At 37.7% G+C, this 16,533-nt stretch overlaps 1 pseudogene; it reads right to left on the bottom strand.

The window, feature by feature from the left end:
• Nucleotides 1–152: 152 nt before the first annotated feature.
• On the bottom strand, nt 153–1,328 carry LOC120121535 (annotated as a pseudogene).
• Nucleotides 1,329–16,533: the final 15,205 nt, after the last annotated feature.

Here is a 16,533-nt window from a genome sequence, read left to right as displayed (position 1 = left end):
CTAAATTCATAATCTATCTTATATTATTGTTTGTTCAGGAAAGGGATTTAAGCTGGTATGAGATAAATAGCAATGTTTTGTTTTTGCTGATTGGACAGTTTGTGGAATATCTTAGTAAGTGCTTCAAACAATGGCATTAGCTTAGTTAAAAGTCAAAGAATAGGAGACCTGATATTTCATAAATAATGACTTGTGTACACGATTAGGATCTGTTCATGATTTATTGAAACCGAGATTTTCCGAAAATCTCACAAGCTGAGACCACAAGTTTCCTAATGAAAACTTAGCCCTTTCTTCCACTTCACCACTGCTGGTTCTGCTAATACTTGATGAAGAAGCTCTAGAAGTCCCATCGGGAGATCTGTATACCAACAAAGAAGACCCCCCAATCTCATTGCCTCCAATTGCACTGCCTCCAATTCCACTGTTCTCAGATTTGCTTCATCCCCCGAAGCATCCTTAACGTAGAAAGATCCAGTGGCTCTCTCCCCTCGTGTCCCGATTTTGGCTCGGGTTATCGATAGCCCATTTTCACGAAACACCCTCGTCACATCTGAAAGCAAGCCCATCTTATTTAGTGTACACAATTCTAACCTCAAACCCCGCACCGAAGTAGCATGAGAAGGATTAATAAAAAAAAATACAATTTCAAGAACCAAAAGCAGAAAGCAAAAGTTTGCTTCGGAGACCCGTCTTTCGGTTGCTGCAATCAAGAATCGTGCAAGTTCCTCCTCTTCACTTTGTGTATTCAAATTGCATCCATCTTGTCTCATGAAATATTCTTGAATGCAGATCATTGTTAATTTAAAACCACTACAATGAAAGCATCTTTGAGTTGCTTATAAGAAATTGTTTTCAAGGTACCTGATCAGCCATGGTGCCCTTTGAGCTAATGGCAGCATGGAACACTACGTATTACATGTTGGTTAAGGCACAAACTGTGTCAAACAGGAGCTTGGTTCTGTCTCTACACCTCAGATTCACTACTGAGTACCCTTTTTCTCTGCAAGCCTCTGCCCTCTATCGTCACATGAGTCTTGGTACACCCATTCCACCGTCTGCAGCTTCCATCGCAGCCTTGACACTGCTCGTAGTCTCTTTCAGCATACATCAACTGGTGGAGTCGCCTTTCCGTATGTGTCCTACCGGCTGCTGGGGCCGTTAATCGGACACTCCTACACTTGCCACTCTCATGATGAGCATCAACTACTCTCTATATTTTCGTGTACTTGAGCCAGCAGTTTCGGAGCCATGATCGGCCCTCCCTTGAGACCATCTTCGATATGGATTATGCATGCCACTCGGGAATTGTGAGTCCATGCAACGAATTAATATTATTATTTTATTAAATTAATATTTTTCCTTTGTTTTTGTTAGGAACAACCCATACAACCCAACCTGAAACCAATTACAGCACAGGCCCAGTAATACAAGACCCAATCGACCAGCCCAACTCACGGGAAGCCCGCCAGTGGAAATAGGGTTACGCCTCTTTTCCCTTCAACGCCGCACATCCTAGCCCGTCGGATCAACTAACAATCTAAAAGTCGAACGGAAAGCAAATCTAGAGCTCCTAGAGAGTCCTTCTTCCAGCCACATCACCCACATCCCGAATTTTACGAAACCATCGTGGGAATCAAGCCAAAACAGAAAACAAAATAAAGAAGCATTTCAGTCAAATTGAAACTCTAGGATGAACCGAAAATAGTGGGTTCTTTAAGACTATAAATACATGCAATGTTATTCTAAAAAAGAAGAAGAAAAAGACGCAAAAAACACTTGTAAACTTCGAAAAGAAATGCGATAAAAAGATAATTTTTTTACATTTCTCGGCTGTTCACTTGCATGTTGGTATTAGGTTTGTTTTGTGTTCATTTTGGCTCGAAAAAACCACAAAAAGGGCGAAACCGATGATCGGGGGAGGGTTTTCGAGAAGTTTTTTTAGATCTAGCCCTCCCCGAGGCTTTTTTATGAAAATGAAAGGGATATTCGGGATAAGGAAGAAAAGGGCTTTCGAAAGGTAAAAAAAAATTCATTGCCGAATAACTGCGGCCGACGAGGTGGTGCCGGCCAGAATCTGAGTTTGAGGTTGAATGTTCTTCATGAAGAATACGAAGAACAATTGAGAGGTTTTTAAAATTTCTGTTTTGATCGATTTTGGGGAGGGGGAAAATGAAGTTTGTTTGTGAATTGTTGGGTTTTATAGTCGACCCGTGAACCCGTTTTAAAGTCCCAGGATCCGCGTGTTTTCAATGGATAGGGTCAAACTACGGTTTTAGTCCCTGAAACTTTTCTTGAAAATTGATTTTACCCCTTTTGCTAAATTTCATTAAAATTTCTTTTTAAATCTGTCATGCACTTTGTTTTATTTATCAAATTCGCCCTTACTTTTCTTTATTTTATTTTTGCATCACAATTTTTATTTTTAATTTAATTAATTTTCAATTTTTTCTTCCCTTTACATTTTTTATTCCACGTTTTCTTAATATACATGATTCGACCCCTTGTTGGGCATGAGTTTATTCTATTTATTTTTGGTGTTATATTCTTTTAATTTTATTTACATTTATTTCTCGACATATATATATATATGTGTGTGTGTGTGTGTTTCTTTTTTCTTTGTTTCATTTAAAGTATTAAAATTTAATTTTTGCTAATTTTTCCTTTTGATCTAGTCAATATTTTATTTTATAGTTTAACATCTTTTTACCTTTTAGGGCTATTTTTTATCGATCGGAGGTAGTAATTTGGATCGAATTTTTACTTTTAATTTAACTTGCAATTTTCTTAATTAAGACAATTGAAAATTAAATTAGTACCGAAAGGGCAGTACAAGGGTGCTAATCCTTTCTTGACAGTAACTGACTCCCGAGCCCGACATATTTCGGTAATATGCAGATCAGGTAAGAAGACAAACCGAGGTGTCCAATTATCGTAGTTTTTATTTTTAAGGATAAATGATCAGTGGCAACTCTAACCCATTTATTTAAGTCGAAGCTCAATTTCAGGCCCATCCGAAAGACGATTACGATAACTTGGCGACTTTGCTAGGGACAGGTAAGTGAGTCAGACTAAGGCTAATTTTCGGTTGTCTTCTTAAGTGAAAATTGTAACTTTAAATTTGAATTTAATTTTTCGATCCTTATTACTTACCTTTGATTATTTTTCAAATAAATAGTTGTACTGATGTTTTTTTAATGATTTCATCTTATTAAACATTTTCATCTTAGGCTCTATACCAGAGCTCCAAACCTTTTCTTAAGTGGAGGTGAAAGCGACTTCTTCGTGGGAATTTATTCTCCGTATAGGCCTAACAAGTAGCCTGCGAGATTCACATACCTTGTGTCTTCGTGTGAATTTATTCTCCATATAGACATAAGGGAATGTATCCTCTCGAGTTTAACTTAGTCCACATAGGCTTGTAATAGGCTTAGGACTGAGGGTCTGGCAAGCCCAAGGGGGCACCAGCAAGGAGAACTTGGGTACCTTCTTTAGAACTTAAACCGAGAGACTACAAGGAATTAGAGCCCACCTCAAAACTCCACTTTAAAACCTAGGATGTTTTACTTTCTGTTCAAAGCATGCAATTTGAGTGATCATTTTTTACTTTTATTTTTTATCTTACTAACTGATTTTTCTTTCATGTTTGTTTTTTTATCATTTGCATCATAAAAAGAGGTGATTGATCCACAAAAAAAATGTTCGTTACACAAATAATCTGCATTATGGACAAAGGGGTTGTAATGCAAGATGTGAAAAACGCTGAGGTACGACTATGGTCCAAAAAGACTTAGAAAGAAAAGGGAGACAGTCTGCAAGGAAAATATGTGTCAGATCTGGTTGGCTATACTTCTATCAGCCTAAAGTAGAATGATGTTCAAGAACTACGAAGCATTTGGGACAGTTGGAAAAGTGACCAGAAACAGAGGTTCTGCCAGCGGTATTGTGATATTGCACTTCTACTCTATTTTAAGATAAATAAACCCCTAATTCGAACCCTAGTACAATTCTGGAATCCGGGGTACAATTGTTTCACGTTTAACCAATAAGACATGGTACCTACAATTGAAGAATATAATACTTTGCTACATTACAAGGGAATCAGAATGGATCGGGTTTACATCAAGCACATCAAAAGTCAGCCTTTTAAGAATAGGCTGGCAAAAGTTACGGGGATAGATGATAAATGAGTAACTGACCGGATTCAATACAAAGGTAATGGGGAAGAAATTTCTTGTGCCCATATCAAGCAACTAATGAAGAGTCATCCCGATGAATGGAAGGTGATAAATCTTTTCGCATTGGGCCTTTATGGTTTGGTTATCTTCCAAAGAATTTGGGATATATTGAGGTGACAATATTAGCTGAAACCTTTCGCTCACTCAACCACTGCAGAAAGCCTGACGAAGGAAGATTTATAGGGTGCACACAACTTCTTCAAGTTTGGATTCATAGTCACTTCTGGAAGACTAACGAGATTTCTTACCGCCGATTCAACACCACTTATTCTTCTTTGGGGGAATTCCTTACCTTGAAATGTCAAAAAGGCGTCCCAAAAGAAAAATGGATGAAAGTATTCACACACTTTCATGATAGAGATATTGTTTAGAGAGCCTCCTAGTTAACCTATAGTGATATTCTTTTCTGATGTGGAGACTCAGAAACTGTGACATTACTTGGATTATAGGGAGGAGTCAGATATTCTCCACTTTTGGCACTTTGACAGTATGGGGCACACCAGTTTGTTCCAATAACACACAGAATATATGGATCAAAATTTGTATATCATGGGGACAACTACAAGAAAAAGGTAAAAAAAGTAGCTGAGTCATGGAAGAAAATATTCCTTATGGATGTCGTGGCTGCTAAAGACATGCTTACTCTATACTATTTAGAATGACGGAGGTCAAGAAAAAATGACACCATCCCTGTGCCAGATCATGAAGACACTCAAATCATGGAAGAACATCTTAAGCATGTTCCCTCTGAGCTAGAGATAGCAAAGAAAGAATTTGAAGCCGAAAAGAAAGATATTAAACAAAGGCTAAGGGAACTCGAGGCTGAAAGATTCCAGTGGAAGTTAGATGCTGATACTTAAAAGATCGGGTAGAAAAGTTAGAAAGGGAACAAAATAAAATCTGCTTCGAGCTCGAAGATTTGAGAAAAGGATATCAAGAATAAGTCCAGATCAATTCTAATCTGAAAAGGTCTTCTGAGTACTGGAAAAGTGAAGATAGCAACTTGAAAAGGAAGTTTGAAGGGCAAGATGAAAGATAGACCTTGAAAGAATAGCTGAAGACTTCCCAGAGGCTTTTGTTAGACAATCAACACCATAACAAGCGCTTGAGGATCCATGTAACTGATTTAGAGAAGTCTCTTAAAAAACAACAAGAACAAGATGACAAAACCATAGCTGAGTTAGAGGACATTATGGACGGATTCAAGAAATAAGCAAGCGAGCTTTAGATAATTCTCTTTGATAGAGGATTTCAATGGCGGTTTCTTTGGGAACAGGCCCATTAAAGGGTGAAAGATAGAAATGCAATCATCCGAGATTTCTTGGAACAAGTACAAAAAGCAGCTCGTCACTTGCATGGTTTAGCAAGAGAAGCCGGAGTGGCCTGACAGGGTATTCAACCAGTAACAGATGAAGGAAGAAGACTTGTTAACCTATTAGAAGTTGTTTGGGATTTAGAGGACTTAGTCAGAATGTACCTTTAAAATATTTTTGTCTCCAAAAAATACAACACTTTTGTCTCAATAAAGATTATTTATAATAACAGGCACATTTCTAGATTAATGTCTCTAATTCTCATGCATCATACATTGTTTTCATACCTTGCATTTTATTTCTATTTGCCATGTTTTTACATTTACATTAACTAACAGAAAATGTCTCATCAGAAGAGGGAACAAACACCGAGTTTACCTCCACAAGATTTGGACATGCATCGTCCTCACAACACCCGCACAAAGAAAAGACAAATGGAAGCCAAAATCGCTCAACTCGAAGAGAACATGTTGAGGCTGCAAAGGGAGTTAGAAGAAAAAATAAGCCAGAATAATCAAAGTACTCTGGAAACGATCACTAAGAGCCTAGGGTTTTTGGTTGATCAAATTGTTGCCAAATTATCTGGCTTAAATCAAGCAAGTGCGCCTGGGCCAGGTTCATCTGAAGGGGTAGCTATGCCACCTACCCCGCACGTGGTTATCTCACTTGGAATCTTACCAGGACTACAAGAGGACTCATCCGCTACAAAAATGAAAGCCTCGTCTACTGTAAAGGTACAACTTCTATATCCAACCCTAAGAATAATTAGGATGATTACCATATACCAGACTTTTATGAGAAAGACAAGGCCAAGAGAATGGAAGAAAAAATCAAGCTACTGGAAGATCGAATGAAGGTGGTTTAGGGGGACTATGATTATTATGGAGTCGATGTTACTAAGCTTGGTCCCGGATTTGGTGATTCCATTAAAATTCAAAGTTTCTAAGTTTGAGAAATTCGATGGAAACAGTTGCCCTTCAGCTCATATTACCATGTTTTGTTGGAAGATAATAGTATATGTAGGAAATGATCAACTCCTGATTTATTACTTCCAGGAGAGTCTGTCTGGTTCAACCATTCGGTGGTACAACCACCTGAATCGATCTCATATCAAGACCTGGAAAGATCTAACCAAGTCATTCTTGGAACAATACAAGTATAAAAATGACATGAGACTAGATCGAGTTATACTGCAAAGCATAACGAAAGTTTCAGACAATATGCACAAAGATTGAGGGATTTAGCTATGCAAGTTCATCCACCCTTGGATGAAAAAGAAACCAGGAAGCTCTTCGTGCATACCCTGAAGGCTCCTTACTTCGGGCACGTGGTTGCGATCACATCTAGAAATATTTCTGACTTAGTTATGGCCGAGAAGATGATAGAATCAACCATAAAATAAGGCAAGATCGAGGGAGGGGAATTGTTGAAACATTTTAATATTTCGATATAACAAATTAAGTTAAATGGATTTTAAGATTTTCCAAATGATTTTCTAAGTATATTCGATATAACTATTCGAATATCAAAACATTACTCCAAATATTTCAAAAATCATTTTTGATCCTTACTTAAGTGTAAAATTAAGTTTTAATCATAAAACAATTTCAAAATATTTTATAAAGTATTTCGAACCAATTCAAAGTCAAAAATTCCAGATTACTCAGAGGGAACCGATTCCCCCCCCATAGGAGGAACCGATTCCCCCCTGAATGGTTTGGCTCCGAGATTTCCAGAATGCTCGGAGGGAACCGATTCCCCCTGTTCAACGGTCGAAATATTTGAATTTTACACTTAGGGAACCGATTCCCTATGAAAGGGAACCGATTCCCCCCACTGTCCAAGCTGTTTTATTAAATGTTTTCACACTAAAACGGCTATAATTTCTTCTCTAATTATCCCCAACGTTCAGAAGTGATCCAAGGTGTATTTAAGCAAGCTTAGAAGCCATTGATCAATAACAAGAAATATCAAGCAACTAGAATCAAGAGAGAATCAAAGAGAAAGCATCAAACCTCAAGTTTGAGCATTTCAAGCCCATTTTCATTCAATATTCATTTTGCTTTCAAGAACACTTTTTGTGCTCAGTTGTATTCATCTTTGAGTGTTCTTTTCTTTGTTCTAGAATTGTGCAAACATCTTACCTTGTGAGGTTTTCTTGTAAGTTTGCAAATTTGTAATCTTCTCTTTGAGAAAAGAGTGTTCTCAAGAGTTGGGGTATACTCTTGAGGGAATTGTAAGGTTATCTCTTTGGCCTCAAAAGAAAGAACAAATTAGTGAATTTGTTGGAAAATCCTTAGTGTGGATAGCTAAGGTAGTGGACGTAGACTTTGTTTGAGAAAGTCGAACCATTGTAAATCGCTGTGCAATTATTTTCAATTTTCTGCAAAAGCTTCCACAAAATTTTTATTGCCAATTCACCCCCCTCTTGGCCAATTTCGTCATTCGATTAACTCAACAGGAATCAAGCAAGAAACCTCCTATGAAGAAGAAGGATGGAGAGATTAATAACATCAACACCTACAACGCCAATAAAGGTGTTACAATCTCTAACTCAAAAACAACTGCAGTTGTACCGTCAGGTACTTCTAGATAAAATCCGAGGGAACCTAGGAAAGAAAGAGAGAATGAGCATTTCGATCATATTCCCATGACATACAAAGAACTGTATCAACAACTATTTGACACTCATGTAGTGTCACCATACCCGATGGAACCTATGAAGCCCCAATACCCCAGATGGTATGATGAGAACGCTCATTGCAAATATCATGGTGGTGTGCCAGGGCACACTATTGAGAATTGTCTCGCATTCAAAAGGATTGTGCAAAGAATGTCAACAAGAATTAGATCCACTTAAACTCAAGAGCACCAAATGTTGCACAAAATCCTTTTCCTAATCATCAAGAGACTGAGATTAATGCAGTCACTAAAGAGAAAGATAGGAAAGTTAAAACTGGTGTTTCTGAAATAAAGTCTCCTTTGGCTTGGGTATGAAGACAAATGGTGAAAGCAGGGTTTCTTGTACCACATTTTGATACATCAAGGAGTGGAGATGGTAACCACTATTGTTACCACAATGCAGTAGGGCATGAGGCGTAAGATTACTTGAAGTTTAAAGCTTTGATCCAGCTTATGATGGATATGAAGGAACTAGAATTCTAGACGAAATCTAAGACTCTCCAGAAGCAGATGTTTGTGCGACTAGAGAGTCATCCAAAAGTAGATATGGCTGAGGTTGTCCTTTGGTAATTACCCCTAAAGTAAAGATAGCAGATAAAATACAAGCAAATGTGGTGATCAGAGCACCCCGACCTTTTTCCTACAAGGACAGCATGCAAATACCTTGGAAGTTTGAATGCCAAGTAATCACCCTAAAAAAAGATGACAACAGAGTGGGGCATGTCGTGGGGAAACGCTACTCCCAAGAGGCTAAGTCCTCATATATACCACTTGAACGCTTCAAAGGGGACGTAGTGGCAATAAACGAGCCAATAAAAGTGAAAGAAACTATATAGTTTTTGAAAATTTTAAAGCACACCTAGTACAACATCATGGAATAATTACATAGCCTATCGACACGTATTTCAATGTTGGCACTGCTGCTAAGTTCAGAGGCACACAATGAGGCACTTTTGAATATCCTAAATCAGACGTTTGTACTACAAGACATACCGGTCAGCAAGATGTATCGACTGGTTAACAATATTCAAGCTGATAATCTCATCTCTTTTTCTGATGATGAGATTCCGTCTTGAGGAAGAGGTCGAGCTAAGGCATTACACATCACCACTCATTGTAAGGGGTATACCTTACCGAGTGCGTTAATTGAGAATGGTTCATCCCTTAATGTGATGCCTTTGGTTACGTTAAAAAGGCTGCCAATGGATACTTTCCACATGAGAAAATGCCAGAGTATGGTCTGAGCATTTGACGGGACCAAGAGGGAGGTAATTGGCAAGATAGAGGTGCCTTTAACCATCAGACATGCTACTTACAATATTGAATTCTTGGTAATGGACATCATGCCTTCCTATAATTACCTTTTGGGAAGGCCTTGGATCTATCAACCTGAAGCAAAACCATCTACGCTGCACCAAATTGCCACTGATGCCAAATACATAGAAGTGAATGATGAAATGATAGAATGTTCATTCTGCTCTTTAGAGTTTGTAAATGCCACCTTTGTGGCTGAAGGGTGAAAGATTGCCAAATCCAGGCTCTCTGAATACACTAAAATGGAGATCAAGTAGACCTTGGGAAGATGTGTCAAGGTAGGAAGAGGGTTTAGGAGTATGTTGTAAGGAATGATCAACCCCGTCCTTCCCTATAAGAAAGTTCGACCAGTTCGGGCTTGGTTTTTAGCCCAGTCAACAGTAGAAGATGAAGGAAATTCAGAAAAGCCGAGAAAGAGGATTGGCCAGATTAAACGGGAATGAATTTCATGAGGAACCCATGGTTTTCCCACCTCTATACAGCATGTTTAAATATGATGGTTATATGTTTGAGACCACCTTACCAGATTGGGAAGCTGCTTTGAAAGATTTGAATATCAACGCCATAATCATAGAGAATGCTGAAGGTGCAGATAGATCCGAAATCCACCCATTACCACCCGAGTTTGTGCTTGGCAACTGGAAGACTGGAGAACTACCTGTGGTTTTTAAATGTCTTTCAGAGTAATACTCAAACTCTCCCTTTTTTTCTATACCTGGGGCAATATGTAATCTTTTGTAAGGGTGAATAAATGGTTTTTATTTGTTATTCAATAAAAGATGTAATATCTTTCACGACAAACATTTCTTCTTACTTCATTTCATTTCCTTTTGAATTTAATTTTCTTTCATTTTGTACTTTTGTTTCATATCCTTTTGAATTTAATTTTCTTTCATTATGTGTGGGATGTGTACAGCTCGCATATTCACATTTCTTTTCTCATTCCCTTTTCAGGTCCCAAGATATTAATGATGCAAACATTGATGATCCTACTTGGAGGTGGATTTTGAACAATTCAATTATCTCGGGGAAATTGATGAATGTGACAATGAAGAAGAGTGCAACTTACCTTCCAAATTATTGAGGATGGTAGAAAGAGAAGACAAGCAAATATTGTTACATGAAGAGAAAATCGAAGTCTTGAATCTGGGTACAGAAGAGGAAAAAAAGGAAGTCAAAATTGGCATAACTCTCTCAGTTGAAGCAAGATAAAACTTGATATTCTTACTTCAAGAATACAGAGATGTGTTTGCATGGTCGTATCAAGACATGCTGGGGCTAGATACGGATATGGTAGAACACAAACTACCTATCAGACCAGAATGCAAACTCGTGAAACAAAATCTAAGGAGAATGTGACCTGAAATGCTCCTTAAGATAAAAGAAAAAGTCAAGAAGCAGTTCGATACTGGCTTCCTTCAAGTGGCCAAGTATCCAGAGTGGGTGGCCAACATAGTACTTGTTCCAAAGAAAGATGGGAAAGTACACATGTGTGTCGACTACCGAGACCTTAACAAGGCAAGTCCTAAATATAATTTTCCTCTGCCGTACATAGACACTTTGGTGGATAATACTGCCGGGAAGGCTTTCTTCTCGTTTATGGACGGATTCTCATGATATAACCAGATTAAGATGCATCTTGATGACATGGAAAATACCACATTCGTCACAATATGAAGAACTTTCTGCTACAAGGTGAGGCATTTCGGATTAAAAAATGTCGACGCAACTTACCAAAGAGCTATGGTGACCTTGTTTCATGACATGATGCACAAAGAAATTAAAGTTTATGTCGATGACATGATTGTCAAGGTACAAACCGAAAATTATCATGTAGAGAATCTGAGAAAGCTCTTTCAAAGATTAAGAAAGTTTTAGTTGAGACTGAATCCCAACAAGTGTACATTCGGAGTAACATCTGGAAAGTTGTTAGGTTTCGTGGTCAGCAGGAAAGACATCGAAGTTGATCTCGATAAAGTTAAGGTCATCCAGAATTTACGTCCCCCACTAACATAAAAAGAAGTTCGAGGTTTTCTGGGCAGATTAAATTACATAGTACGATTTATATATCAGCTAACCGATAAGTGCGACATGATCTTTCGCCTTCTTCGAAAGAACAACTCTAGAGCATGTGATGAGGACTGCCAGACTGATTTGAGAAAATAAAAGAGTGTTTATCTCACACTTCTATCTTGATGTCCCCCATCCCGAGCAAACCTTTATTCTTGTATTTGTCCATATTTGAGAATTCAATGTGATGTGTCCTGGGCCAACATAATGAATCCGGGAAGAAAGAGAGAGTCATTTACTACCTGAGCAAGAAGTTCACTGATTGCGAAGTTAGATATTCACCCATTGAAAAACATTTAATGCGCTTTAGTCTGGGCTACGCGTAGACTCAGACAATACATGTTGTACCACACCACTTGGTTAATTTACAAGTTAGATCCACTAAAGTATATGATGGGTATGCCTGCTCTCTCTGGAAGGTTAGCTCGATGAAAGATGTTGTTATCCAAATTTGACATTGAGTACGTGAGCCAAAAAGCTATAAAGGGAAGTGCCATATCAGATTTCTTGGCAAGTAGAACTGCTAAAAATTACGAGCCGCTGGATTTTGACTTCCCAGACGAAGACTTGATGGCCATATCCTTAGAAGAAGCAAGTACTTCCAGATGTGATTCCTAGAAAATGCATTTTTATGGTGCATCAAATGTATTAGGAAACGACATTGGGGCAATACTGGTCTCCCCTAAAGGAAATCATTACCCATTCACTAGCAGACTGAATTTCGATTGCAATAACAACATGGCAGAGTATGAGGCTTGTGTTTTGGGGATTTGAGCTTCTACCAGACAAAATATAAAGACCTTACGGGTATATGGAGATTCAACCTTAGTGATCTATCAGCTCCGCGGAGAATGGGAGACGAAGGATATAAAGTTGGTGGAGTACCAAAAGCAAATATTGGATCTACTCGAAGAATTTGATGAAGTCACCTTCCATTATGTGCCTAGAGAAGCAAACCAAATGGTCGATGCTTTAGCTACCTTGGCAGCCACATTCAAGGTTAGCGGGGAGTCTGATATGATGCCAATTGACATAAAGTCGTATGAGTACTTGGATCCTTGTTACCAAATCAAGGAAGTAAAAGATACTAAGTCATGGTACCACGACATTCTGCAATACATCAAAAACTGAAGTTATCAAGAGGAAGCCACCGAAACTGATAAAAGAACTATTAGAATGATGGCAGCTGAATATGTTCTTGATAGAAAAGTCTTATACAAGAAAAGCCATGATCAGATCCTGTTGAGATGTGTAGATACAGAAGAGACAAAGATGATATTAGAAGAGGTACATGACGGAGTTTGCAGAATGCATGCGAATGGACATATGATATCGAGGCAAATTATGAGATGCAAATATTTTTGGTCCACATTGGAAAACGACTGTATCAACTATGCTAGAAGGTGTCATAAATGTCAAATCTACAGGGATAAAATAAATGTTACACCTCAACCTCTTCATGTGATGACAGCACCATGACCATTCTCTATGTGGGGCATGGATATTATTGGGTAAATCCATCCGAAGGCTTCAAATAGTCATCGGTTCATTCTTATGGCAATTGACTATTTTACAAAATGGGTAGAGGCAGCATCATATGCCAGTGTCACTTAGTCTACTATTTGTAAGTTCTTGAAAAAAGAGATCATATGTCAATATGGTTTACCAGAAAGAATCATTACCGATAATGCCACGAACCTGAATAATAAGATGATGGACGCTGCTTGTGAATAATTTAACATAAAGCATCACAAATCTACTGCTTATATACTAAAGATGAATGGATTAGTAGAAGCAGCAAACAAAAATATCAAAAGAATAGTGGAGAAGATGACTGAGACATACAAGGATTGGCACGAGAAATTGCCTTTTTCTTTGTTTTCTTTCTGAACCTTTAATACGAACTTCGACTAGAGCAACCATGTTCTCATTAGCATATGAGATAGAGGCAGTACTGCCCATTGAGGTAGATATTCCATCACTCTGGGTTTTTTCAGAAGTTAAACTGGATGATGCAGAATAGGTACAAACTCAATATGATCAGCCAAAAATGAATGATTTGAGCATATAATAAAAAGGTGCACCCAAGAGTATTCCACGAAGGAGATCTTGTACTAAAGAGGATTTGACCAATTCAAAAAGATTTCAGAGGAAAATGGATGCCAAATTGGGAGGGACCTTATGTCATGAAAAAAGGCCTTCTCCGGAGGAGCACTTGTCCTGACTGAAATGGACGGGTCGGAACTACCTAATCCCGTTAATTTGGATGCAGTCAAAAAATACTTCACTTAGGATGAAAACCTAAGGGGTGCCCTAAGTTGAAAAAAAGAAAAAATAAAAAAAAACAAAAAAAGAGAAAAGAAAAAAATGTTTAGGGTGAAAACTTGAAAGGGAGCTCTAAATTGGAAAAAGAAAAGAAAACAATAAGATGGGTCAAAGATGAAAACCCGTAAAAGGCGTCTTGAAACCAAGGATGGGTCCAAGTTGAAAACCCGAAAGGGCAATTTGGATAATGATTCAGGAAAGGTCCCAGATCAAGACAACAAAGCATCACGGCATCCAAATCTTCTGCAGATTTAACGATTCGTATAAATGTTGCACTCTTCTAAACATTGTTGCATTCTCAAAGTTCCTTTGACAAAGGTTGTACTCAAAAGTCATCTAACGGTGTATCAGTTCAAAAGCGTCTGCATTATTGAGATCTAAGGCATCTGCTTACATTTCTTTTATGTATTGACTTCCTAGAATGTTTGTCATGTACTCTTTGTTCCTTTTTCCCTTATAAATAAATATGACCATTTCTCTAAGTCAATTTTTTCAGGCATCTTAGATTGAATTTAAATAAGAATGACTTATTCGCTTTTATAAAGGATAATCACGTATTACTGTACAAAGATTTTTTTCCAGAAGATATATGAGGGAAGAAGCTGATAAAGGTTGTTATACCACACTCGAGATAATGGATTCTAGTTAATTGAGGCAACGTTGATCAACTCAAGACTAGAGATAGAGTTTCTTTAACGAAACTCCTAGAGTATGCGTCAAATGAAATATCAGAAGTCAGAAATCAAGAATCAAAAAATCAAGTTCGTCAAAAGTCAAAAGTCATCAAGACCGACACCATGAGATTGAGATTTCTCTCTAAAAACAACATGTTGCATATTCATTTTAGGCATATATAAGGACATTGCATCCATAGCAACACATACGTGTATACTTTTAGAGATTCTTGTCAAGGTCTATTTTACTGGATTCAAAGGAAGCTCAAAATAAATACAGCCTATCCAAGTTAAGAGTTCCACTTCACAAGTCACCTACGATTTTAACTTCACAACGAATGATATCGTACCCAAAAGATTGACCCAACTTCACGACGAAGGAGTCATCGGTAACACAACAATGAAAAACTATTTTTTCATAACCAAAGTCTTCAGGTCAAATTTCAGCTTCACAACGAGGACCCGAAGACAATTCATGAGTTACTTTGAGCTCGGTTTCAACTTCATAACGAAGGTTATCACGCTCAAGAGGACTATGATTTCAACTTCACAACGAAAGATATCATGCTCAAGGTTTTCCAGTTCAACTCAATTTTACAGCGAATGAGTCAACCATGATTTCAATGTTATGACAACGGATATCATGCAAGGAGTCGTTTCAAGATTGACTCAACTTCACAAGAGAGTGAGTCATCCCTAATTCTAACTGAATTAACAAACCAATCATAACATCGGATTTCAACTCTACGACGGATGATATTCGATGAGATAGGAATCGATCCCCATAATAGAGATGTTAAACTCGGTGATATATTCATGATGGACAAAAATGTGTCTTTTAATCTTTGTCATATACACGACTATATGCAAAGAGAGGCAGCTGTAGACACACTTTTTCGTCCGATTTTGTATATTATATTATTATATCCTATAGTATATTTACATTGTATATTTATGGTATATCATATATATATATATATTTATTATAGTACATTAATATATATATATATATATATATATATATATTAATATTATTATTTTATTAAATTAATATTTTTCCTTTGTTTTTTTAGGTACAACACATACAACCCAACCCAAAACCAATTACAGCACAGACCCAGTAATACAAGACCCAACCAACCAGGCCCAACACATGGGAAGCCCGTCAGTGGAATTAGGGTTATGCCTCTTATCCCTTCAGCACCGCACATCCTACCTCATCGAATCAACGAACAATCTGACGGTCGAACGGAAAACAAATCTAGGGCTATTGGAGAGTCCTTTTTCTAACCGCATCACCCACATCTTGGATTTTACAAAACCATCGTAGGAATCAAGCTAAAACAGAAAACAAAATAAAGAAGCATTTCAGTCAAATTGAAACTCTAGGATGAACCGAAAATAGTGGGTTCTTTAAGACTATAAATACATGCAATATTATTCTAAAAAAGAAGAAGAAAAAGATGCAAAAAAAAAAAACACTTGTAAACTTCGAAAAGAAAAGCAATAAAAAGGTAATTTTTTACCTTTCTCGGTTGTTCACTTGCATGTTGGTATTAGGTTTGTTTTGTGTTCTTTTTGACTCGAAAAAACCACAAACAAAGGCGAAGCCGATGATCGGGGGAGGGCTTTTGAGAAGTTTTTCTCAAATCTAGCCCTCCATGAGGCTTTTTTATGAAAGGATAAGGGATATTCAGGATAAAGAAGAAAAGGGCTTTCGAAAGGTAAATAAAAAAAATTCATCGTCGATGAACGGAGGCCGGCGCCGCTCTATGGTGGTTGGCGAGGCAGTACTGGTCGGAATCTGGGTTTAAGGTTGAATGTTCTTCGTGTCATGAAGAACAATTGAGAGCTTTTTAAAATTTCTGTTTTGATCGATTTTGGGGGAGGGGGTAATGAAGTTTGTTTATGAATTGT

The sequence above is a fragment of the Hibiscus syriacus genome, unplaced genomic scaffold (assembly GCF_006381635.1).
Source record: "Hibiscus syriacus cultivar Baekdansim isolate YM2019G1 unplaced genomic scaffold, ASM638163v2 tig00110377_pilon, whole genome shotgun sequence".
Taxonomy (NCBI): Eukaryota; Viridiplantae; Streptophyta; class Magnoliopsida; order Malvales; family Malvaceae; genus Hibiscus; species Hibiscus syriacus.
Note: the sequence above shows the minus strand (reverse complement) of the source record. Positions and strands in the feature narration are given on the sequence as shown.